The sequence below is a fragment of the Arvicola amphibius genome, chromosome 13 (genome assembly GCF_903992535.2).
Source record: "Arvicola amphibius chromosome 13, mArvAmp1.2, whole genome shotgun sequence".
NCBI classification, from domain to species: Eukaryota; Metazoa; Chordata; class Mammalia; order Rodentia; family Cricetidae; genus Arvicola; species Arvicola amphibius.
In genome coordinates this window covers 70,848,989-70,873,199 of record NC_052059.1, presented here as the reverse complement: position 1 = coordinate 70,873,199, position 24,211 = coordinate 70,848,989, and the positions used below count along the sequence as shown (strand labels likewise).

General features: G+C 40.1%; 1 protein-coding gene across 1 annotated transcript in view; it reads left to right on the top strand.

The window, feature by feature from the left end:
* Positions 1-24,211, top strand: part of Gng2 (G protein subunit gamma 2) — a 110,789-nt gene that overhangs the window by 8,900 nt on the left and 77,678 nt on the right. The window contains exon 2 of the mRNA XM_038310347.1: positions 6,061-6,101. The gene's annotated coding sequence lies outside the window, so the exon portion shown is untranslated. The remainder of the gene's footprint in view (positions 1-6,060; positions 6,102-24,211) is intronic.

Sequence of the window (24,211 nt, the reverse complement as noted above, 5' to 3'; positions counted from 1 at the left end):
TGTCTTATGTCAACAGAGCCCTGTTTAAGAAGGGTATTTGTCTTACCTGTGCTGAGCATATAAGAAAAACATTATATAGAAACAAAAATCTCACTGTCATTTTTGAGGTTTTCCATGGAGTGAACTGATCTTTTTTTTTCTTTAAGACTTCATGAATGTTTTTATGGAACACTAATATCCATGTATATTATTAAGTCACTTCACTAACAGTTTTATTGTTATTTTTCTCTTAAGCAAAAAAGTTAGTATTAAACAACTTTAAGATTTTTTCAATAAAAAATGTAAAGAAAAGTGAGAATTTCTAGGCCAAAATATATTGGTCCAATCTATCTTTTGTTCTGTCTTGAAAACTCCAAAATACAGCCGTGTAGAAAAACAAGAGTGTAAGGTTAATATTCAGGAGTTAGGGAGGTCGGTGTGGAGTCAGCAGCACTTGGGGAAGTTGCTTAGACTTCAGTTCCCTTATCTGACAGGTATAAAGTGTTTATAGTCATATGCCTGAACTATAGTGATTGTTCTGGAAATGGAGATATTCCTATAACTTATATTGCCACAAACCTAAAGGACAGTGTCTTTTAGTTTAACCAGGGTCTAATTGGTAAACCTCTAGCAGAAGGACTCATTCCCATCCAGTTGGTGTTCATCACTGGAGTTTGGAGTTGACTGGTACAGAGAGCTGTCAATGCCCCGGCTTAGTGGAGTGCTAATCTCAGACTTAAACTCTTTATCTAGGAATCCATGGGCTTATCCGAAACCGCTTCCAGTTTCCCTCCCAGCAGTCTATTCATAATAGACTGACTGGGTCCAAACCAGCTTTTGAGAGGTGTGGCCAAGTGCGCAGCATTGGCCAAGCTAGGTAAGCAGTGTGGATGCCATTTGTTGAAAGATGCTGTAAGAACAAACCTATTCCCTGGCCATTGGCAGTGCTGTAAGAACAGCGAGAGCTTGGATTTGCAAAGCCCGTAGCCCCATGCCCTGGCCAGTGATGACTGTGGAGTGAGGAGAATCAGGCTCTGCTATATAACAATGGCGGTTGTATAGTGCAGTCTTGCCGTTCTCACTGATAGTCACTTTGGTTTTCCTTTTAAACTGTGGGGGTGGTTATTGACATGAGTACATAAACATGTATATAATTCAGAAGATGCTGATTTTAAATGCCCATTTTGTGGCATTGGTGTGTATAAAATGTTACTGAGGGAGGAAGATAATTAAGTTTATATAAGTAATTTTCATTTTAATTTCTTTTTGAAATAAGGTTTATATCCATGTCACACAGAGGAAACCCGTACACTAAAACTACCAGGATCTCATCCTTTGAGGGAGTCAGTAGTCGTACCAAAGTCAGACGTGTGGCAAGCAGCAGGCCAGGAGAGTTTTACCCACAAAGGTGCCTGTGAGAGTTCAGAGAGAAGGGAACAGCCAGGCAGGCCATGGCCTCTGTCTGGAACAAGTCTCCTAAGCCGTGTGGTCATTTTCTAGCTACAAACAATGGCAAATAGTTCATACATGGCCTTAAGTGATGCTTATTACATAAATAGAAGTCTAGATTCTTTCATGTTTCAAATTTTAAAAATAAACTATTTAACTTGGGACATCCACTTTAAAATACCTTGATGTTAAGATTTTGAATTATTCTGTAACTGTTTGTGCTCTCCAATTTAGGTCATTTTGTTTGGTGTTTCTTATTAAATATTTTATTTCACCTGCTTATTTCACTGGAGTCTCTAAAAGTACTTCATGGAATAATTAAATTATTTAAATTAGGAAAAGAATAGTTATCTTCCATAGATAAATTCAAGTCAATTTCTTGGTAAATCTGAGGTAAATAGAGGGAACTGATTCACTTTTTTCTTTCTACTCTTCTTTTCTTTTTTCTTCCTTTCCTTTTTTTATTCCTTTTTTTCATCTTTAAGAAGGGCCTATTAGATTTTATGGATCCCTCCCATAGCAGCAGCTCTAATAAGAGCCGAAAGTGCAAGAAAACGTTAAATGGATTTTATAAACCAGTCAGAAACCTGTGTGTCTGGGGCTTCTGGGGGAACAACTTATGAGTCATTTTCACAAACACACTCATAATCTCATAATGCCTGTGGTTACCATGGTAATTAGGCCTGTTGAGCTGCCTTGCTTATGTTTCTGCAGAGGGAAGATGGGAGAAAAACTGTGAACTCTGAGCTTTGACTATCAGCTTTAGCCTGCCTACTGTGGGAGAGGATTTAGGGGTTTCCCTTGAACACACTGTCACAGTCATCCTAAAGGGAAAGGGAGAGACTCTGGACTCTCCCCTCCCCTTGTTGCTATCAAAGACAAAGTAGCCATATTAGTGTTGGGGATTGCGGTTCACAGGGGAGAAAAGGACCAATTGGTACTCTCTGGGGAAGAAAAGGACAAATGGTTTCTTCAGCTAATAGAAGTCTCTAAGGTCAACCTGGTAAAATGCTTTGAGTGTCTGTGCATAGGGCCCTAATGATCTACTCAAAGGCACTGAATGCCTCTGGCATATCATTATTGCAGATTATAATGATCATCTATGTTCTGCTCAGTTAGAGGCTGTTTTATGTTTCTGATCTGATTCATACATGGACCTGCTATATTTTCTTTATTTATGGACTGGATCTGAATCCTTTATATCGGGCAACCATCTTACAACGCAGGCCCATGTGTCTTCAAGGAGACCACCAAACTTACAGGAGTTCTGCTAAGTCAGTCATTGCTCCCAAGGAAACCAAAATCAAAGCACACACTTGCTTGATGGACATCCAAGAGGTTCTGGGGCTCAGTCAGTAGACTTTGTAGAAGTCACTTGTTTTGATTCTATTGAAGAACAAGTAGAGCCATGAGCCCAAGACATGAAGACACACACAGAACTTCCCTGTTGTAGGGAGAGGGGGCCCTTTGTTTTGGCTGCCCGGCTAGCTTACACCCAAAATAACCACACAGAAATTGTACTAGTTAAAACACTGCCTGGCCCATTATCTCTAGCCTCTTATTGGCTAACTCTCACATCTTGATTTAACTCATTTCTATTTTCTGTGTATCACCATGAGGTTGTGGCTTACTGGGAAAGATTCAGCATGTCTGACCCGGCAGTTCCATGGCAGCTTTCTCTCTCTGCTTTCTTCCTCCCAGAATTCAGTTTTGTCTTCTCCACCTACCTAAGTTCTGCCTTGTCAAAAGACCAAGGCAGTTTCTTTATTCAACAATGAAAGCAACACATGAACATAAGGACCTCCTACTCCACTTCCCCAAGTCACCTTCGTAAGGCTGGGCATCCTCTCAACATGTATGATTATTGTGTATCAGCTGCAATTTTATTCTTTAGAACATGCCTCTTGAAAGCAGATTTTCATTTAGAGTTAGATTAAGATTTCCTTATTTCAAAGGCTTGAAATAAAGATGTGCATGATTTGTGCTTCCTACATTCTAAACTATATATTTATTTTTATTCTCATAAGTAAAAATAATTATTACACAAACTTTGATTTGGTTGTCTTAACATTAGTAAAAAGTTTAACTTGGGCCACTAAGATGGCTTGAGGGATAAAAGCACTTGCTGCCAAACCTGATGACCTGAACTGGACTCTTAGAGAGGATCCACTCCTACAAGTTGTCCTCTGACTTTCCAACATGTACTGTGGTGTGCATTGTCCGTATTCACATATGTGTGCACACATTGGAAAAACGTTCAAAATAAATACATTCTAAAAACGTAACAATAAACCTTAACTTAATATTTTACTCATCATCAAAATAATTCACGGAAAGTATTAACAATTTGGTAGTAATAACTTTATAAATTATGAATAATGAAAGTAAGAATAGGATCATTTATTAAGTTTATTGTTAGTTGAACTTACTGCACATAGCAGGGACCTGATTTACAGTGACTGAAGGAAGTTAGAAAAGATTCTTTTTAACAACCCAGAGATGAATGACCAAGGGCTGGCTTAGCTGTGCTCAAGATCATACGGGGAAACTAGCTCTTCCATCAGATTGTTTCATGATTCCCTTGTTCTTGTGATCTCTTGTTCTTGGTGACTTGTGACAAGGCCCCAGAAGGAATGGAGAAGGAGAAAGCATGGACCCACAGCTACACACACTACCTTTACAGTTTTCCTATTGAACTTTGTTGTTACATGGTGCACACCTCCAGCCCTCTTGACATGTATGGGCATGTTGTCTTCTCAAAATATTTTAGTTTTGTAGACTCACCATCTTGAGGTGATGTTAGATAATAAAATGCCTGCAGGATAAGACAAAATACATTAAACAATAAAGATATTGTAACAAGCGTTAGGACACTACTTAAAGAATGCTTGACTGTAATACCTCGCGACGAGATGTCTAATAAATGACTGTAGTAAATGATGAAGAAGCAGGCAGCGTATGCAATGTGGATACTTTGGGTACAAGGATGATTAGTGCCCTGGGCAGGACTGAGGGAATCAGAGTGGCATAGTTTAAAACTTATGAAATATTCATTCCTGGAATTTTCCATTTTCTATGTATTAACATTTTCAGACTGCAGGTAACTAAAACCCAAAAGAGCAAAATTTCAAATGGGACAGCAGGATGGGCGAGTTACATTAAGAGGCTAGCTGATACCACACTGGAGACAATGCTCTGCATTTGTGTTTCTCTGCCCGTAACTACCTGGTGCATTCTCCTCATCCTTTAAATTTCTGGGCTGGGGATGAAGTGCTCTGATAGAAAGCTTGCCTAAAATGTGCAGTAACTGCCCTCCCCAACAGAAAAAGTCTTGTACTCATTGTTGGCTCGACATGCAGAGTTCCCGTTGCCTAGGAAGTGGTATTATTGTTAATTGGGTTATTTCTAACACCTTGGTAATAATTTTTGTCTACTGCTTTTGTTAGAATCAAGGAGCTGACTCATTAGAATTATGATTGTGATCATGTCTAAGCCCCTTGATAAATAGACCAAGCTGCTTTTCAGAGACTTGTGCCAGAGTTTACACCATCAGCGTAATATATGAGCCTGCACCTCAGAGCACCCTTGTGCAGGCTTATTTTCTAAGTCCCACTTAGTCATTATTATCCCCAGGGTTCAGTCTCTGAAAATAGGTTGTTTTTTGCCCTTGGCTTGTTTTCTTTTCCTTTGCTGTCATTAATCACAAGATAATGATTTTCTTTTTTAATAACTTTGGTTCGTTTAAAACCTGTGACTTCTTCTAGCAATCTGAGAATACAGCCGGTTGGGCCGAGACGTACATGCCTGTCTCATGCAGTGTGAAATCTCTGGAGACACCAACACCCATTTAGTCCTAGGATCTGATATGAATTTGCTTCCCATCCTCAGACACATTCCTTTTGGTGTAAGACGCCTTTTTGTTCTGAGTCAGAAATGAAGTAGGAATGGGAAGGTCGTCCCTGAATCTTCGGGGTGGCTGTGTCTTCTGGTGGGAAGTATAGATACTAGCCATAATTAAGCTGACTCAGTTAGAATTCACAAGGGCTATACGAAGAGTGCAGGTGCCTGTAGACCTCAAAACAACCTATGAAAGACTACATGCTGGAGACTTTTACAACCACCAGCTTACTCCAATCTGCTCTTTTAAAGGGTCAAGTACCCACTGACTGAGCACTCTAGCTCTCCTAAGGCCTAGGGCCAAAGGAAGCAGTGTACTTTGGTCTTGGTAGGAACCAATCAGCCTAGTTCAAGAACAGAGTTTAGAACTACCCATCCCAGAGAGCACAGCTTCTGCCACCAAGAACTCTGCTTTAGTGGGTTCCTCCCTGACTATTGTGTTTTCATTGTGGTTTTTGTTGGTGGTGGGGTGGTATGTGTGTGTGTTTGTGTGTTGTAGAATAGTGAATTTCACAAAACAAAGAATTCTTATTTCACATGTTACATACATTTATTAAAAAGAGATAGTTTACAAAGATGTAAGGTCTTGCGTGCAAACGCAGGACTCTCTGTCTTTACCATTAGCCATAGAGCCCTTGCCTTGGCCACAGAAATGGCTATTTGCTCACTTAGCTGTTATAAATCTTTCTATTTCTCATTTTCTTAAAGCATGCTTTCTTTGTTTTCTATACACAGTCAGATCTGCCAGTGAATCTCCGGCCTTGAAAGTTGACGAGGTAAGAATTCTGAGATATTTTCATCTAGACTCATCATAAACCTAACTGGAACTTTAGGAGAGACCATGAGAATGTCAGAAATCTTACAGACCAGGACCCTTAAGTGTGTGACATGTTTTTTTTTTTAAAAAATATTTATTTATTTATTATGTATACAATATTCTGTCTGTGTGTATGCCCACACGCCAGAAGAGGGCACCAGACCCCATTACAGATGGTTGTGAGCCACCATGTGGTTGCTGGGAGTTGAACTCAGGACCTTTGGAAGAGCAGGCAATGCCTGAGACATCTCTCCAGCCCAAGTGTGTGACATTGTTACAGAAAGCAACCATGATAGTCTTGCACAGTGTTGCTGTAGTCTTGGTATCTAAAGAAAGCATGGCTCTCTTTAGTGACAGTTAAAATCGGGGTTTTACCTAGATTTCCTCTATCTTCTAAAAAGTGTCTGAGCTAGGGAACATTTGAAGTTATTGCCTTAATAATGGGATCCCTGTGATACTAAAAGGGATTAAGGGATTTCAGACATTAACATACCCTGTGCATGACAGAGCCTCAGGGTGACTGGTTTGGGAAGGTAAGTCTTGACTTAATGGATTGGTTATAGACATTGCAAAAGCTTTTGCCTGAGCAGCACCAGAACAGCAAAGGGTCAGTTGAGTGCTGGTGGACTTCTCTGAAAGACCCTTAATTAACTCTGGAGATGAGATAAAGCCATTTGAAACTGGTTACAAACTTGAAAGACCCCATTAGCCTGAGTCAGGTAAGACTAGAAGTGGTGTTTTCATTTGACAGAGACTCAGAATTTTCATTCCATTTTAAAGTTCAACTTCATTATGAAAAATTATCAGTGTATATCAAAGCAAAGATAACTGTTATAAAAATTTCCCATGTCCTCATCATCCAGTATGAGCAGTTATAAATTCAGAGCCAGTGTTGTTCTTTATATTTTCATCTGCTTCTCTTCTTTTTCCATTGGGTTGAACCATGTGGCCTCTTGCATTTGGTGGTTGGACTTTCAGTCATTTACTTATGTATGCGTTTAATAGCTTTAGCAAAATTCTGATAAAAACAGGAAGCCTTGGCACCTGGCTTAATTGATTTCTAGAAGTTGTCCTTTATTTGTTCTACATGTAGCAAATGTGTGCTTAACATTTACAAGCGCAGGGCTTTGGATAAGGGAAGGTTTCTCTTTTTTCAAACATACAGTAATGAGGTCCTCAAATTTGGACTTTTGAGATCATCAAATGAAGCTATCCATTTGATGACAGAATAAAAAGATGACATCATCTACAACGTTAACAGTCGAATGTAAGCATTTGACATATATCACAGTTCTAGAAACCTGATTGGGGGGGTATTTTTTAACTTACTAACATAATGGGATTGCAAAGACTGCACACAAAGCAAAATTCCTCCCAATTCTCTAATCAGTCTTTCTGTTTTTATCATGAAGTTCCTTCAGCAATCTCCCTCCTTTTCAAGGAAAAACTCTGTGAGAGCAGGTGTGGTTTCCAACTGAACAGTTTTGCCTCCAGTGTGTAGCCAGCACATCTGACGTTTGTTATACATTTAATAAAAGTGTTGAATGAATGAACAAAAGAATTAAAGCCAGATGTAGGTGTACAAAGATGAAAACCACATAGGCCATAGTATTACCAATTGCAGGGAGAGTAATGTGGTATTAGAGGCCCCATGGATGAAGGAAGAGCAAAGCATCACCAGCAGGTGGAAGAGGGGCCTGGCCTGGTGGCGCTGTGGAGGAAAGCTTTGAGTCATAGTGAGATGCTCCCAGTCAGGAAGGGAGAGAAGACTCAATCCAGGCTTAAAGAGTACCATGTCAGAATACACACAGATGCCAAAGGCCATGATGTCTTCTCAAACCTTTAAGATTTCAAGTGGCCAGAGTGTGACTGACTGAAGAGGCAGGCCATCTAAGTGTGGAGGGATTCTGTAATCTGAGTGGGCAGGCGGAAAAGAATATGCGATGAGATTTTTTTTCTTGGAAAATATGATTCTACAGGCATCTGGGAAAATGGAAGCAAGGCCAGTGGGAAGACATGGGTCTAAGAGGGGGTTGGGTTCGGAAGAGCTGGTGGAGTTGATGATGGGAGTGAGAAGTAAAGGGGAGAAAGCATCTAGGATGCTTCAAAACATCTCTTTGGGAAATTGAGCTGGGGAGTGATTGCCAGGCTCCAGATCCAAGAAGAGAGACTAGAATTCAGCTTCCAGGAGTGGCTTCATCAACACGGGTGTACCTGTAGACCCCTTCCTGCTAGGCGGAGCAGCATTGTCCTGATGGAGTCAGGGTTGTCCGTTAGCACCCCTAGACAAACATGGAGACACAAGGCTACACAGAAGCCACACAGATCAGTTGAATCAGAAGCCTTAGGGGGAAAGCCTGGATAGCCGAAGTTTCTGAAAGCTCTGCAGATGGTTTTACAGTGCAGTCAGAGTTGAGGATTTCTGCCTGCGAGCTTATGTGAGGATACTTTGTGAGCATTGCATGTGTGTGTGCACGTGTGTGTCTGTGTGTGTACATAAGACCATGCAGAACTTCGACTGCCCTGTAATCAAGTTTTTTAAGTTTAAGTATCTCATATCTTTTGGTTAAGGGCTGGGCCATCCCAATATTCCTTCAAATATTACTAATACTAAGAATGTTTTATACATCTTCTGGTATTCTTTGTATGCTGTGTGGGTTTCATGTTAAAAAGTAAACTGAAAAATTTCAAGTAAATCCAAGCAGAGTTGCCCAATGGAGGTTGTTCATGTGTTCATTGGAACAGTTCTTGATTGTGTTCTTGGCACTTGTAGTTCATAAAGGGCAATGGCATCCTGTAGTCATTGTAGTCTCTGGAATGCTCTAGGAACACGCCAACAACTACTGTGCCTTTGCACATAACTTTATTTATTTTTTGCATTTTAGAACTTTATTTCAATGTAACTGTATGCATAAGAAATACACTCATATCGGTTAATAGAGTACAATTATGTTTAACTTATCCTACACAATCTTGACCAAAAACTTGGTACATGATTTAAATTTTTTTAAAGAAACACACTAATCTGATTTATTTCTGTCTATTACAAATGTATTAAAAATCCTCCATCAAATGCTGCTGGAGGCAGCAGAACCTTGAGAAATATACTTTTGTTTTGTCTCAGAAAAGTAACACGTATTGTACTGTAAAGGTTTATAAGATTGACGCAAAACATTGTTGTAATGTTACAATACTAGTTTTAGGAGTTCAGTAACTATGGGATACATGCAGCTGTCAAAGCTGTCCCACTTAGCCAGCCATACAAATGGACTGCAAATCCTTGTATTCAGATCATTTCTGAACTACGACTACGGGGCGGCTCCATCGTTAAAGGCTAAGATGCACACAACTTTTTTTTTTTTTTTTTTTTTTTTTTTTTGGTTTTTCGAGACAGGGTTTCTCTGCAGCTTTAGGGCCTGTCCTGGAACTAGCTCTTGTAGACCAGGCTGGTCTCGAACTCACGGAGATCCGCCTGCCTCTGCCTCCCGAGTGCTGGGATTAGATGCACACAACTTTAAAGGGGTTATTTGGCATTTGCTACTCTCTTTTTGCATTTTTTCTTCAGACAAAATTATCTTTCTTGGTCCCTTATCTAAATTGTCTCTGATTTAAATCTTGAACTAAATCTAAATCTTAAACTAAAGAAAGAAACTAAACCAAGTAGACATATAAAAGGTAGTGTTATTTTGTGCCCTCTCGGGGATTTTGAGCAGATTTGGTTTAGTACTAAGTTTGTTTTTTTAAGTCTAAACAGAGAAGCAAATTAGACACTAGGTAAGAAATTGTCAAATGTGGTTTGAAGCAAAATCCTGCTAAGGTACCAGACAAATGGTACTCCAGTGATGAGAGATGATTTGTTTTCTGTTGCTGTTATAACAAGTTATTTTAAGTTTAACATCTTGAAAACATACATATGCATATTCCAGTGCCATGGGATAGGATCTTCAGGGATCTCACTTTGGCTAAAAGTCACATATTAAGAAGCTCAAGGCCCTTCATCTTTATAGCTTCCAATGCCATTTTCAAAGCCTGTGACATTGTGTATCTGTGTGACTTTGTACTGTAGGCACATTACCTTTAGACCGGTTACATCTAGATGAACAGGAATAATCTCACAAGATCCTTAATTTAATCGTGTCTACATACTCCCTTCATTCAGGCCAGGTTACGCAGGCACAGGCTCTGGGAGACTGAGACATAGACTTATTTGGCGGCTGTTATTCTGCCTACCACAGAGGAAAGAGGAATTGTTCAGAACGGTAGTGATGCTTCAGGTTGGGTCCATGTCTCTTCATTATACCAGACTGAGGGGTTCAGTGCTCCTGAGCAAATGAAGTAAGTTCTTGGTTTAGCTCTATAGTTTCTATGCTGTGGGTCCAGGCACTGGAGACTTTTGCTTTTCTTAGAATATTTGGCAATGAAGCAAGCAGACAGGTTGAAGTCAGATTAAAGCCCAGTGCCTCCTTTTTTTTTTTTTTTTTTTTTTTTTTTTTTTTTTTGGCTAGACTGTGGAACTATGGGTGTGGCCTCTGGAGAGGTTGCTACTTTGGGTGTTTTTCCAGCTCTCAGTGCATGTCTACAGGTCGTAGGTTCCAAGGACTTTAAATAGGGCCAAAGAGTGTGAGGGTTTTATCATAGGCTACTATGTCTGCCTACCACATCTGTATTATTTATTAGGCTCTGAAATATGAAGATTGGGGAGGGAGTGATATAGTATTCAGCATCTCTATGTAGCATGGCTGTTACTGGCAGTTTCCAAGCATATCTCAGCTTCCTATGCATTAGGTAGGTTATCCCTGAAAGGAAGAAACTATTTCTTGTGAAAAAAATTGGATTGTTGGGTTATTTTTAAAAGGGCCATCTTGAAAGGAACACGAGAGCTTGAAGATTTTGGTGAGGTTTCAAGTTCTTCATAAGTCTTTGTAGCAAGTCTCCCTTCTACCAACTGTAGATAGCCCAGCACCACAAGCCTGAAGTTTAAGTCTAGGGCTGTCAGTAGAGCATCAAAATGTCCTGATTTTCCCAAGAGTAGGGGGTCACCATCTTTCCTTTCTTTCCCCTTAAGACACAGGACTTCCAGAACTAAAACTTGGAGAATCCTAAGCATAACAGGATAGTGGGGCATCTTTAGGGGCTAAGAAAATAGCTCTAGTGGACTTTGATGTCATACTGATGGATTTTTAGAACAAAGGTTTTAGTTTAACTAAATAATGAAAATTGCCTCCAGGGTTTGGATTGAAAATGGTAACAAATGTATCCTATTTGGAAAACCTGCATCTGTCACCCTCTGCATTCATGGGTTCTGTATCAACAGATTTAGCCAATCATGGATAGAAAAATATTTTTTAAAAATTACCTCTGGGGGTGAGAGATGTATCTCAGTAGGTAGGCTGCTTGCCTAACATGCATGAAGCCCTGGGTTAGATCTTTAGCCCCACGTAAAGCAAGCATAGTAGTAGTACACCCTTCAATAAAAGCACTTGGGAGGTAGAGGCAAGAGGATCAGAAGTTCAAGAGCATCATCAACTATATAGGAATTCAAGGTTAGCCTGAGATACAGGGGATCCTGTTTCAAAAACAAACAAAACAAAACAAAACAAAAAACCTCAATTCTGTAGTGTGCGTTTACATACTTTTTTTCCTGGTCATCCCACAAACAATGCAACCTAATAACGTTTTCATAGCATTTACCATGCCATTATAAGTAATCTAGAGGCAATTCAAAGAGAAGATGCATAAGAGGTTATATGTAAATATTATGCCATTTTACGGGTAGAATTTAACAGCTACAGATTTTGGTATCCAAATAGTCTTTCACAGGTACCCCGTAAGTCAGGATGGCTCGACACATGCAAAGTCGACACAGTAATGACAATTCCTAGGATTCAGAAGAACCAGCAACATTTGTGAAATCACAAGGTCAATTAAAAGTGTTTTCCTGCCCAGTTAGTTCCCCAGTGGCAGCTGCTGCTTCCTGTGTGCTGCCTGCAACAATGGAAGCTTTAAGAACTGTGTTAGTGAGTAGCCATGGGACCTCCCTACATCTTCAGTATGCCAGCATGTCTAGCGGTTATAATGCCCAAGTCTGCCACGGAGTTCTCTTAGCTTTTATCCTGCATTTTGTGTTACAAAACTGAACACTTACCTCCTAATAAACAGCGTAGAGTGTTTGGAAGAGTGGATGCTTTAAGGGACGGGATTGAGCAGACTTGGATATTGCTGCATCTGCTAATGACACCTGCTTAGCCATCCAAAGCAAAGCCTAACAGAAGAGATGCTGAGAGTCCTAGGGCAGTGTTCCTTGCTCTTCTGTGGCTTTTATTTGGAGTTTTGATCTCTCTAAACCATTAGGACTAAACAAAGAGAATTGTAATCATACTGGAAACAGCAATATGTTGACTTCTCAGGCAGGAGTTTGACTTTCAGGAGTCGGCAGGGTTTTGAGCTGTTGTTGATTTTTGATTGATGTTTTTTAAATGTGACTCATCATTTCCTACCTTCCAAACTATGCTGCTTGATAGACCCAAGTAATTCTCTTCTTTTCACTTCCCCAAAATATTTGACATTATCAATTATTGAGGGAGCAATATTTTTGGACAGGGGTCCTGGACAGATTTGCAAATTTATTGTTAATTTGTTGATTTATCTATTTCTTGTATAGCGGTACAGGTGGGTGCATGGTATTTGTGTGTGTGTGTACACATATGCCATGGCTTATACACACAATGCTGGTTTGAAGGGAAGAAGAAGGGAAGAAGATAACTTGCAGGAGTTGTTTGTCTTCTTCTGTCATGTAGGTTTGTAGGGATTGAACTCAGGGAGTCAAGTTTTGCTGCAAGTCCCAAAATGTGCTGAGACAACTCCCTGGCACCAGACTTATGAATTGCTTTTTACTAAATCATATTTGGAATTTCTTCTTTTTAAGACTTCTGATTTCCACTTAATTAATTAACTAACCAACTAATTAACTAATTAATTAACTAACTAACTAATCAGTTAATTAACTAACTAACTAATTAATTAACTAATAAACTAATTAATTAATTAATTATGTTTTGAGTCAGGGTTTCACCATGTAGCTTTCCAGATGCTGGGATTTTGGACATGCATGCCAGACATGGCAACCCTGGTGTCATTTTACCAAGACTACCTTGGGGCTAAGGACGTAGTTTAGTGGTAGAGTTCTTGTCAAGCTCCAGTGAAGGCCTGGTTTGAGTCTTAGCATTGGAACAACAAGACCCTACTGGTGTTTCCATGAATTAGCAAGTTCTATAAGAAACTATACAATTACTTAAGCCCAGATTCTTTTATTCCTTTTAAAAGAGAGATTAGAGGACACATGCAAATAAGGGATGAAAGTCTCTAGTGGCTGGGCAGTGGTAGGTGGCACACACCTTTAATCCCAGCATCTGGGAGGCAGAGGCAGGCAGATCTCTAAGTTTGAGGCCAGCCTGGCCTACAGAGAAAGTTTCAGGACAGCCAGGTCTACATAGAGAAACCCTGTCTTAAAAAAAACAAAACAAGACAAAATAAAACAAAAACAAAAACAAAACAAACAAAAAACCAAATAAGAAGGAAAGAAAAAGAAAAAAAGACTTCTGTGCTGGGAAGAGGGTTTCCTATTGGGGAAATGTGCGGAAAGAAGAGAGAGGTGACATTTGCATTTTTATTAAATGCCATCTCACTGTTTGCTTTAATGAAAGGTGAATAATTTTACCTTAATTTTAAAAAAACTAAACTTCCAGAGGAGAAAATAAGCTGCTTCTTCTTATCTTCAAATTCTGGGAAGGATCTGTAGCCATGGTAATGCACTCGTGTTAAAGCCCTAGCCCTCAATTATTGTCTGTTCTTTTCCATTTCTGAGAGAAAATCCTAGCCTCAGAGTCATGTGGTACCAAGTGAGGGAGTTGTTGAATTGTTCATTGTTAAAATGTGTCTTTTTTGTCACTAGCTTATCAACTGCTCTATCTTCGGCAAAGCTTATCACAATAAAACGTTTTTTAAAGTTTAGCAATTTAAAGGGACTTGGCTTCTTTCCACCTGTCATGGAATAGAAGTCCTTTTAGAACCATTGTAAGTTTTTACTATCCTATAGTACAGACTGTAATTGGAAATAATAGAATGGAAGAAGTCCAGATGTGTCAATTTTAATAAAAATGTGAGCCAGGTAGCATGCATATTTCATATATAGAAATATCATTTATTAAACTATCTCCTTAGACATCCCAAGGGCCAATAATTGATGGGGACTTCTTTCAAGAGAGCATGAGTAAATGTGGGATTAATTATGAAATCTTGTGTCTTTACATTTCTGCCAGATACATAGATAACCATTTTAACCTTTCTACAGAGATGTAACTAGGCAACCAATATAGCATTTGGTCTCTGCACAGCACCCAAAGTATGTAGCTATTACATCATCTTTTTTTTTTTAGAAATACTATTTAAATCTCTTCTTTAGCTTTAGCATATGCTGCCATGTAACCTTTATTTTCTTTGAAAATATCACACATATCCCCAACCTGGATCATAGTGTGGTTCCTAGAAGCCCATCATTAAGGCAGTATGTACACAGGAGCAATGATGTGGTTTGACAGTGGCCACATGCACTGTGCTTTATAATTTAGGTTAAGGTGGTAGGTGTCACTTTTAAAAAGCTATAACAATATTTTAAAAATATTTTATTAATCCTTTGATAAGTTCATACACTGTATCTTGATCATAATCACCCTGTTTCTCCTTCTAACTCTTCCCAGATCTACCCTATCTATCTATCCCCTCAGATTCATGCTTTCTTTTTTTTTTTTCTTTTTACAATAACCCTTGACTCCAATTAGTGCTGTCAATATATTCCTAAGTCTGGGGCCATTCACTGTAGAGTGGTCAGTGGGCCAACCAGGAACCACACCCAGAAGAAAAATGATCCTCTCCCAGAGGCCACCTAATTCAGTTATGGTGTAATCTTATTAGTCTTTTCTCTTCCCATGACTGATTTGATCTTTGCATGTCAAACACAGGCAGTCATAGTTGCTATGACTTCATGAGTGCAGCAGTCTATCATTCCTGGAAGACACTGTTTTCCTTCAGTCCTATCCGACCTTTGGATCCTAGAATCTTTCCGCCCCCTCTCCCATGCAACATGAGGGCCTGCTAGTTGAGGTTTCTGTCCTGCCTGGTTCCCACAGCCGTTTAGTCCCCCAAAAAAATCACACAGAGAGTCTGCATTAGTTATAAACTGATTGGCCCATTAGCTCAAGCTTCTTATTAACTCTTGTAACTTATATTAACTCATTATTCTTGTCTATGTTAGCCACATGTCTCAGTACCTTTTTCAGTGGGGCAGCTCACATCCTGCTTCTTCAATGTCTGGACAAGACTGGGGAGAGAGTTTCCTTCTTCCCAGAATACCCCTGTTCTCATTGCCCCGCCTCTACTTCCTGTCTTGTTGTCCCACCTATACTTCCTGCCTGACTACTGACCAATCAGCATTTATTTAAAACACAATTGACAGAATACAGAATTGTGCCACACTATGCACCCATGGGCAATTGCCACATTGGTTGGTCCTTATTGTAGTTCACAGGATTTACAGTAGGTAAGAGACTGTTGATGAATCCTCCCCCAAGCAGCCTGCATAGTTCCTTCCAGAACTATAAAAGCTCATCAGGGAGACGCTTCCTGGTCAGTACCAACTTGATTTCTACATGACCCATGACCAATGTGGGTGGTGTCTCCAACAGTAGGAAGTAGACATCACTTTTAATGTGGGAACATGTAATGGTTTAAACTTGTGTCCTCAGTAGGTAAAAATGAGTGTTTTCCACAACATGATTAATGAAAACAACATATATCTTAGAGAGGAAAACTGGATTTTATTCTAATGAACTTGGTTATACTGTATTGTATATGTGGTAACTAGAAATACCAAGTTTTGTCAGTAAGCAAGAACTTATTAGGAACATTTTATATCTCAAACACTCTCTAGGTAGGTGCTGTGTTCCTTTTTTATTATAATCATGCTTTTAAATTTTTAATTAGCATTTTCTTAATAAAATTAAAGTATTAGAGATGGATGTAAGTGAAAACTAACGGAGTTTTCCTCCATCAGTTTCAAGCTTCAGAGGTGACTGAAGTGAACAGTTACTGGTACGTGTAGGAGAGACTTCCCCTGTCCTAGTTACTCTGTAGAGAGAAGGTGGGTGTGTTAAGTAGTACACAGCCATCTGTCCCTCAGCTTTTCTTCTAAGCTAAATCTTTTAATTTTGAAATGCTGTTTGATACTTCTTTTTCAAACGTACTTTAAAAATTGCCATGGCCAATGTGGCTAGGGTTGAGGGTAGGTTTAGGGGACAGTGGAAGAGTCAGTGTGAGCAACAACCAAGGAACAGTCTTTAGTGTTGTTCTCTGTAACCTTCATATCGCCTGTAGTACATGATGTCCCTGTATCCTTTAAGTGACCTGTGACACAGCAACTGCTAACTTTATAGAACAGGAAGCTGTGGTTCCCAGAGGTTGACAATTTGCCCATGATCATTAGGTCACATAGTGATCAGTGGAGACAGGATCAGAATAGACACTGAGTTTCAGCCTGTCTTAGTCAGTGTCCTATTGCTGTGAAGAGACACCATGACCATGACAACTCTTTCTTTTTAAACTTTGTTTATTTATTATTTATTTATAATTTCATTTTACATTCCAGTTCTCCCTCCCACCCCTCTTCCCAACCCCCTATTGCCTTCCCTCCAGATCACCCCTCACCCACTCCTCCCAAAGCCCTCCTATGGGGAGTCAACAAAAAGTCTGGCACATTAAGTTGAGACAGGACCAAGCCCCCCCCCCCCCCCCCACCGCCCTGCCTGCATCAAGGCTGAGCACAGCATCCTACCATAGAAAATAGATTCCAAATAACTAGGACCCAGGGCTAGATCCTGGTCCCATTGCCAGGGGCTCCTCAGATAGACCAAGCTACACAACTGATTCCCACATGCAGAGGGCATAGTTTCATCCCAAACAGGCTCCACAGCTGTTGGTCTAGAGTTCGTGAGTTTCCACAAGCTTGGGTCAGCTGTCTGTAGATTTTCCTGTCATGATCTCGGCCTCCCTTGCTCATATAATTCCTCCTCTCTCTCCTTTACTGGATTCCAGAAGCTGAGCCTGGTTCATTTGGTTCCATCAGTTACTAGATGAAGGCTCTATGAAGATAGTTGGGGTATTCACCAATCAGATTACAGGGGATGGCCAATTCAGGAACCCTCTCCACTATTGCTAGGAGTCTTATCTGAGGTCATTCTTGGACCATGATAACACTTAAAAAGGAAAATATTTAATTGGGGCTTGCTTACAGTTCAGAGGTTTAGTCCACTATCATGGAGGGGACGTGGTATGGTAGCATGCAGACAGTCATGGTGCTGAAGAAGGAGCTGAGAGTTCTACATTTGGGGTCTCAGAGAGCAGGAAGAGAGAAAGTCTCTGGGTCTGGCTTGAGCTTCTAAAACCTCAAAGTTCACTTCCCTAAGCATTCAAATACATGATCCAATGGGAGACATTCTTTGTTGTAGGAAGAGCCGGCTGTGTTCCTGGCCCGGCTAGCTTAACCCCCGAAATAACCACATGGAAATCTGTATTAATTAAATCACTGCCTGGCCCATTAGCTCTAGCCTCTTATTGGCTAACTCTTATATCTTGATTCAACCCATTAATCCGTATGTCACCACGAGGCCGTGGCTTACCGGGAAAGATTCAGCATGCCTGACCTGGTGGCTGGTTCGATGGTGGCTCTCTCAGCCTGCCTTCTTCCCCCCAGAATTCTGTTCTGTCTACTCCACCCTCCTACGGGCTGTCCTATCAAAAGGCCAAGGCAGCTTCTTTATTCTGCCAATGAAATCAACACAAATACAGAAGGACCTCCTACACCAATTCTTATTCAAACTACCACTCAGAGCACTTGATGATTTTGAAGATGAGGCTAACCACACTTCTGTGGTTCCTGAAGTGACCAACTAAAAGGGTCAGTGAATTCTCAAGACTTGATTACACAGTCATTCTGATTCTGCCAGTGACAAGTTATTTAAGACAGTGCAAATTGGGGGAGCCAGCTCTCTCCTTTCAGTTTTCCCAGTGGCTGTTCTGTGCCCATTTAATGCTTTAGGTAATTCTGAGTGCAAGGTGAGACCTCAAGCCAAACTGATAAAGCCGTATGTTTTCATTCCTAGACCACATGGGCTAGTTTAAAGAACTGGTACGTGACCAGCAGAGGTCAGAGAGTTCTTTGGGTCACCTAAAAGTTGAGCAAGGAAAGGCCCCATCTTTTCTGGACTTGAGGGAGTAGGAATTGTGTCTGGCTATGTTTCAGTCTATTTAGATGATGAAGTCCAGAGCACAGTGGGGAGGCGAGTGGGGGACAGAAAGCCAGGGATCAAGGGAGGGAGGGAAAAGAGGAGAGAAAATGGAATGAAAGAAAGAGTAGAGACAATGCAGGGAAAAGAATGGGGTCCAGCACGCCTGGAAACAACTGGGCTCCAGGAATCCAGCCTGTGTGAGCCAGCGCATTTCCACTTTTTGCCCGATTTAACCCACGCTGTTACTAACAAAGCTCTGACCGACACCTCCAGGCTTCAGTTCTCTCACCTGTAAGTTGGTACCGTATGGTAGTTCTACTGTATCTGAGCTATTTCAAGCAACAGCTGACATAATGAACAGGAAAACACTTTATAAATTATAAAATGTGACACAAATTCAGGATGGCACTCTTCGCTGATGCTACATTGAACTAGGAAAAGTTGAAAGGATGGAGAATTAGAAATGAGAGCTTGTGAGCCATCTGGTCCTAAGGAAGCTGCCAGATTTCCCTAGTTTTTCTTCTCAGATCTGCTTTCAGAGTCCTTCAAGCTCTACTTGTGCCCACAGTGAGCACAAGGATAGACTTGAGTTAGTCCAGTGGGTCTCTCCTCTTCCCTCTACCTTCTTCTATCACCCCTGCCACATATGCACAGCATCATATTAACACTTCAACATTTTAGCTTCTCATCCAAAGAGCTCTATCAATTCATACTAAAAACATTTTGTCTTTATTAAAGAAAAAATGTGTAAGAGCTTAAGGCAGCTATTGTTGTTATATCTCTTTTAGAATGATACTGTGTAGGTGATTCTGAGAGTTGGAGGCTGTTTGCTTCTGGATTTAGACAGACTCAGAATTCACCCTTTTTAAAAAAGAGAATATCTTACTAGTAGGTTGAAGTCTTGAGATTATGATTTATTCATGATTCAAGACTCATATTCCAGTTTTATAGTATTTTTCACTATATGTAATGGTACCTCCCAATGAAGTAAAACAGATGGAGCCTCCACAGAACCTTAGCTTTGCCAGTTCATTGTATTACACATTCATTTCTTTTATGTTTGATAATTAGAACCTCCCCCAAAGTTATTTAAGGCCTCAGTCTGATAGGAAACTACTTATAAAAAAGGTTGAAGCCAGTGTGGAAATATGGTTTACTAATGTGAGAGGAGCAGGGCCCTTCAACCTCAAGATGCTCTGCATTTCTCATATTGGAAAATCTGGAAAGCATGTCCATCTCCTTCCCTGTGATCAGAAGTCTATGAGGATGTGTTATTTGACAGCCACCAGTGTGTGTGTGGGCATGAGGCTGAATCTGTGCTAGTGGACCCCTGCACCACACACACACACACACACACACACACACACACACACACACACCCTTCACCCATTGATGTCAAGAATGCCAGCAATTTTATGTAAACGGAGGACTTAGAATGAGTTTATATGATGAATAAGTTTCTGGGTCTTCAAGCGGAAGAAAATGCCAACTGAATTGGAAACAGATGGAACTCTCAAATTGGTTCATTTTAGTAGAGCTTAATATGGGTAGTGATTTTCAAGGAAATGGGCAGAGTCGAGGGAAAATAATAAGGAATTGTCCAGGTTGTCCTGAAGCAATGACAGAAATGAGGAGAGAACCTTCAAAGAGGAGCTGAGGCTACCAGAAAAGGAGTCTGGTCATATTATGATGATCCTGTAAACAGAAGTCCCAGGAAACAAGAAGCCAGAATTGATTCTCCCTCTTCCCTCTGACCTTCTCACAGTCCCTGCTGGCCAAGACCCTTGGCAGGCAAGGAGCCAGGCTACATGCTATTGAGTCCATATGGTTTAGGTTCCTGGGGGCACAGAACCAGGAAGAAAGCAAATGGGAGATATTGAGCCTGGTCCATTTAGGAAAAAAGGCTTGCATGAAACAAATGGCTGCACTTAACCCTAATGTAACCCTTCCATCCCAAAAAATATTGTTTTAGTAAATGTTCATGTTTCCATTAATTTAACTTAATCAAGGCTGTAGCCCATGTTCAAACGAACCAAAATACAATGGTAGCATTGAGCAGAGAGTGAACTATGACTTGGAGGAGGTCACATGATCTTGAGATCACCTTCATTCTTGTCTCATTCAGAGCTGGAAAGGCAACTTCAATAAACATAGTAGAATTTTTCAGCTGAGCATCATTAAGAAATTTTTGTAGCCCACAATCAGGGATTCCTCAAAGTTAAAGGAAAGGCTGATATTCAAAAGAATTGACAGGTCCAGATAGATGGCTGAGGGACCAGGTTTTTGTTTGCTCTTGTTTTTTAATATCAGTTCAATTGTTTTCATTCATTTGCCAAAAGAATCACTATTTCTTACTTTGATCAATCTAGATGAACTACGTCGAACTACTGAAAATGAGTGAATCCTTTGATTGGATACACCTTCATAATTAGCAAAGGCACTGGGAAATAAGTCAAAAGAAAGATTGTTCAATCTACTCTGTACTGTAAATATCTTCTTTGGATCAGAACATTCCCTGATCTTGTAAATCCTGGTGGGCAGAGTTGAGTATATAACAGTTCCTGAAAAGAAGAAAAATGACATGGATGTCAGGTATGGAATAAATAGTCTCAATGTGATAATGCCTGTGACCCTTGGGGACTTACTGAACTTTACTTCAGATTCTCCTCATGGACACCATGAGAATAATAATTTGACTTACTTAAAAATTAATTGACATTGCATATGCCAAATGAAGGCATTGCTTTCTACCCAATAGTCACAATATATTTAGGAGATATGTATCTGTATTTAAACACCATGGTTAAAGAATAACTGATAAATGATGCATGCATTTAATGTTTATAATGTGACAGTGAATTGGGGTATGGCAGGACATTCCTGCAATCCCATCATGAGGGAAACGGAAATGAGAGAATCACAAATTAGAAGTGAACCTGGATTATGTAGTAAGATCTTGTCTCAAAAACAAAGCTAAACAGAAAACTTCCAATTAGATTTGTCCAAAGACTCACTTTATAAAATTGTTACTTCTTACATTTATTGATACATAATAAATGGTACATTTAAAGAGTATGATTTGATGAATGTGAACAGTATGAAACCATAGCCACTATAAATATAATAACAATGTCCACCCACAAATTGCTTTATCGCAGTGATAAACCAGATCCCCTCCCCATTCCAGCATAATCAGATTGAGGAGTTGTAGTTAATTTTGTTTGCCTCTTGGTGAATTTTATTCAGTTAGGTTTTTGGTCCTTTTCCTTTCTTTTTTAACATTAATAATATAACTTTTTAAAAAAGAATCCCAGTTTATTATAGTTGACAGCTCTGTTATCATACTTTTGGAGCAGCACAGTGAACAAAGACCGGGCACAAATGCAGACAGAGTAGTAATTGCATTTACTAATGTCTGGTTTTGTTTGAGTTCAGAGCTGAAGCCTGCTTCATTCAGCCTCCTAAGCTTACTAAAATCAAGCAAGATGGTGGAAAGAGCCTAGTGACTACCAGCTGATGAATGGCTAACAAAAACTGTGGTGTGTTTTAATCATCTGAAGAAGGAGGGATATAGTGATGCATGTTTCAATATGGACGAATCCTGAGAACACTATGCTGTGACAGAAACCACATACTGTGTCTTTTTACTCGTTGACATATTCACAAGAGGACAATCCACAGAATAGATGGGTTTTATTGAGAGCTGGTGGGAGGCAGGAAAAAATGAATATGATTCTGCTGTGAAAATATCCAGGAATGTAATAAAGATGATGGACATGAAACTCTGCGTTGTATCCCAATAAAGCTATGTGGGGGTGTGTGGAGGTGTGTTCATGTGTGCTGCACTTGTAGAAGCCAGAGATCAATGTTGGATGTCTTCCTCTACTGCTACCCACCTTATTTTCTGGGATAGGTTTTCTTACCAAAGCTGTAACTTATTGATTAGGCAAGAATAGCTTGCCAGTGAGCCCCAGAAATTATCCTGTCCCCTGAGTCCCTAGTGCTAAAGTTACAGGTACAAAACATCATGCCTGGCTTTTTACACAGATGCTAGGGATCCGAGTTCAGGTCCTTTGCTTTTGTGGCAAACACTTTACTGAGCCATTCCCCAAGCCTAAAGCTATTATTTTAAAATTAATATATATACACACATATATGTATATAAATATATTGTGTACACACACACACACACACACACACACACACACACACTTTGCTTGGGTGGACAAGCATTCAGAAACAGCAATTGTGTGTGCTGCATTTATTTCTGTTCCTGGACCTGGAGCACAATGCAGAACATTCCAGGTGTAGGTAGTAGAAATGTGTAACCTGCAGATAAATGGTATTCACTGCTAGAAGCGGGGTCAGCGTCATCTTGTTTTGGTTTACTTGAGAGAATAAAGGACTTGTAGCCATCTTGCCTTTTTTATTTTGTCTTTTTCATTCCTTTTAAAAGTAGCACTACCCTGATTATTCCAACACCTAGCTTTGCAGTGTTAACTAGATATGGGATATCCTGTGTGCAGTGTTAACTAGATATGGGATATCCTGTGTGCAGTAAGTGTCTTAGTTTTGCTGGATGGTTCATCGAATACCTGAACATGGAAGACAGGTGCAAGTCTGAATGCTTATTGTAATCCCCAGAAAGACAAGGAGCCAAACCAGAAATCAGAGTGATTCAGGGGTGTGGCCGTTCAGTCAGAGGGCAGCTTGGGTTTCAGGCAGCGGTGCAGGGTGAACTGAGAACAGACTTTCTTCCTTTCTAATTCTCTTATTTCATCTGGGAAAGCATTACCCCTTTAAAGCCTCTTTAGTCTGGATGCTGTGATGCAGGATAACCCCGACCGCAGTTAGTCACCATGAGCAGAGCCCACCTAGTCTAATTCGGTAAGCCTGTTTGCTTCCTGGGTGCTGAAGGTTTACAGGAGAGAAAAGCCTCCTCCCCATCTCCCCTCCGCTGAGAAAATCTTACTAGGCAAGGTTTGAATTTCAAAGCCTTTTGCTTTAAACCTGAAGGTGAATGCAAGGTACTGGCACCCTAAGGTGAACCCAAAACCTGCATAACTCCACTCAGAAATGTTGCCTTTGTTTTTTGCTGTAATTTGGCAAGTTTTGTTTTTTCAAGGTGACTTGAAAACTTTTGAAGTGATATGTGTATTTAGCTGTTGTTTTCTATTGTTCTCTATCTTCTGGGATACTGCAAAACATTTTACATTGGCGCTGGAGGTCGAGGTGCTCCGGTATGTGTCTCTGGGTGATAGTCTACTAACTCAGGTAGTGGATGTCACACAAAGTGTGTTAGGAAGAGGACTCTGCTGTGAGAGGCTGTGTGGCTTGTGCAAACAGACATGAAAAGGAATGTTCTAGGATTTGCATCCTCTTGAAATCTGGGGTGGCTGAGAGTATTTTCATATGTTTTAATCAGTCTTTTGCATTTTCTCTTCTGTGAGCTCTCATTTCTCATCCGTTGCCTATGTTTCTACAAGGCTATTTGGCTTCTTCCTCAATTTGCATTGAGTTTTAGTTGGGTGACAATATGGCTTTGCTCTCTTTAATACAGTTATCTATTTCCCTGACTATCGTTGCTCTTTAGTTTGGTTCTAATGGTTTTGTTTTGTTTTCATTTTTAGTCACATGTCTATCTTGTGTGACTTCTTCATTTCTTACCTTGTATGGGAACATTTCCCTTACTCAGAGTAATTAATAGAAACAGATTGCTTATTGTTTTCTG